The sequence below is a fragment of the Humulus lupulus genome, chromosome 6 (assembly GCF_963169125.1).
Source record: "Humulus lupulus chromosome 6, drHumLupu1.1, whole genome shotgun sequence".
In the NCBI taxonomy this organism is placed as follows: domain Eukaryota; kingdom Viridiplantae; phylum Streptophyta; class Magnoliopsida; order Rosales; family Cannabaceae; genus Humulus; species Humulus lupulus.
In genome coordinates, this window is record NC_084798.1 from 174,265,887 (window position 1) to 174,269,022 (window position 3,136).

The following is a 3,136-nucleotide window of genomic DNA, read 5'->3' on the forward strand; positions in this document are numbered from 1 at the left end:
CTTCCTCTGCCTCCAGCCGAGCTTGCCATTTGGCCAAAAACTCATCCTTAAAAGAGCCTACGAAGCTTGTGTCGAGATCGGCATTGCTGGCCCAGATCCTGTACATGGCCAAGTCAACCGCCCGATCCTTCCTCTGCTTGAACTCTTCGAGAAGACGAGCCTTTTCACCCTCTATTATCTCGAATGTGGCCTTTTTCTCCTCCTTGAGCTTGGCCTCCAGCTCCTCGATCCTGGAGTTTTTCTCTTTAATCTCAGCCTCCAGCTTTGACCTTGTGGCCTTAAACTCGTCAGCGAGCTTGAGCTGGAGATCCTTCGACTCCTGAGCATAGGACATGCTGGCATGAACGTCATTGTTCAGCTTATAATTCAGCTGAGCAACTGCAGTAAGAGCCTAACACACAAACAAATCAAGTTAGAGCATGCTTTGAATAAAATCACAATAAATGGAGAGGTAAGAGAAATTATCGAGGAGATGAGCTCGGTACTCTTGTCATAAAGGACATTAGAGTCCCGAGCATTGATCAGAAGCTTCCATTGAGGAGCCCCGAGACTGCTGATGCTTTGGCCTACTCAAGCCAAGATGTCCGATCCGAGGGTGGCCCGTGAGTCTTGGCAGCGTTGTCGATAACATACTCATCAAAATGAGTAGAAATTGACAACATGCGCTCTCGAGTGGAAGCTGGTTTCTTCGGAGCCAAGCCAAAGGTTGGAAGGATCCGGATAGCAGGAGGCGGAGAAGGAGCACCTGCCGTAGGAATCTCGACCTGGGAAGTGGAGGTCGGAACAATAGGAGCTGGGGGAGGAGGAGTCACCTCGGTCCTTTTAGAGACCTTAGCAGGCCGACCAGACTTTTGCGAGACTCTTGGGCGCTTGCTCTGCTTGGCCCCGTCACCACTGGCGAGCATATTCTCGAGGTCAAAATCCATAGTACCTGCATGATCAAATCACATTAGAAAATGATATCAAAACACTAAAATTAGTGTAAAGTAGACAATTAAAAGAATTAGAGACAAGTGACAAGGAACCTAACTGGAACTCTCCCCCAAGCTCGTGCTCGGCGACCAAGTAATTCCCTTATCTTCAGAGGAGGCTGGGGGAGTCCCTTCCTTATACGTGGAAGTCAAACTCGAAAGGACCCTATAGTCGTTTGTCCCATATTGGACGGCTATTCCATGCCAAACCTCATTCAGAATATACATTGTGTTGTATTTCCCTAGCCAGCTATCAAACCTATGGACCCTATCATCTACCCAAGACCATACATAAAAGTTGTCCCTATCATCTGAGCATAAGATCAAGGTGTTGGGTTTATGCTTAAGTAGGGAAGGGGAACACAAGGCCGAGCTAAGAATGACTTTACCTCTGTCACTCGAGCTCGAGGCCTCTTCGTTGGCATCGTTCCCCGAGCACGGACTTTTGTGACGGCGAGCTGGAGGTCGTGCTTTTGAGCTTCGCCTTGGAGGAAGCTTATTAGTGGGGAGTGGCACAAACTCTCACTTTGTATACTTCTTGAGGCAGTATCATCTGTTGATTGGTTCTTCTCCAGGAGACCACAGGCTCGAAGCTTATCTTCATGAAGAAGATAAGACAGGGAGCGCCTGCCATATGGAAGTTGGAGCAGAGTTTCTTTGTGCTCCTTCATTGCGCCCGTAGGGGTAGGACGGTGATAGTTGGCTGAAGAATGGAATACATTATGAGTAATTCAAGCCTAAGCAAAAGTCGAGCACGAAAAAAAAGGATCGTCGAATGAATTCGTCTGAATGAATAATATTTAGAGGGAGCCAAGCCATCTGTCCAAAAGAACGCCTGCTTGAAGTTAGAAGGATGGTTGGGCATGTCCTCGAAGATCTTCTTCTCGTTGGGATAGCTTGAAAGGTAGTAGAAGCCATCTCCTCCCTCAGCTCAGGATGGGTTTCTTTTCAAGCAAAAGAGATACATAATCTCTCTTGGCAAAGGTCCTTCCCACTTTAGCTCGTGATCTAGCGACCCTAGGCCTGACAAGACCCTGTATGAGTTGGTCTATAGTTGGAAGGGCATGAGCCCAAAAAAATTTAGAAAGTCCTTAAAAAAGGACTTCAAGGGAAATAAGGCGCCTGCCTTCATATGCTCGCTGCTCCAAGTTGCAAGCTTCAGCTTATTATCGGGATGGCCATCTCTCGGGGCATAACAACTTCTTTCATTGGAGGCCAGAGCTCGACACCTCAGCGAGCCGGACAATCCTAGGTCACGACGAGCTAGGATGTTGGAGATTTGTCCCAATGAAGAGACCGAGCTCCAATAATGCTCGGCCTCAAAAAATTCCCCCCGCGAGGTGGGGATGTCAGTCAGTTGTGATGTGGATGGATGATTTGTTGAATCTTCCATCAGTGAGAATTTGAGATCGCCCGGTTTGAAAGCGACCGTTACTTTAAGCGTAGGTCGAGAGGAATTGGTCTGGGCTCGAGGTCCGGGTCTGGATAGATCGCGACTCGAAGTTATTTCCTCTTTCTCTCTTTGACCTCATCGATTTGGCATCGAAAGTGAGCTCGAGTATCCTCTTGCTCACACCTCACTTCGTGCTCATGGATCAGCCGTTGATTCCGAGTAAAGGGCGACTCTGGGCTTGGATTTGTCGGTGAATAAGGAATCACGAGTACTGACCCCCACCGTTTTTCCAAATTCTACAACATCTAGCAAGAAAGAAATAGGGTGAGGGCCAGGCACACAAGAAATTAAGGATAAAAATCAAGATGGTCTGAGCTCGAATGCTCGAAACCATGGAATAAGCTCGATCAAAAGAACGAGATCAGGCTCGGAGGAAACCTGAGCTATTGAAAGAGTCGAGCCCCAATTGTGTATTTGACGCAAAATGGGGGAAGGTGGATTTATTTTTGAGAATCCTAGATTTTCATGGAAAAAGTTGGCGGTTACTAAAAAAGGTTATATTTTTGGGAAACGTGCAAGTTAAAAACCCTAATTCCATACCCCTTTTTCTTCTTCTACACGATATGTCATTCGAAATTCAAATGAAGAACTATATTTGCATCTTTCACGCAAAATCTGGGTTTGGAACCCATAATATGAGAAGAATCTAAAAGCTACACAGTATCGACTAAAAGATCCTAATGCTAAATTAGTAAATGTGCCTACAATATAA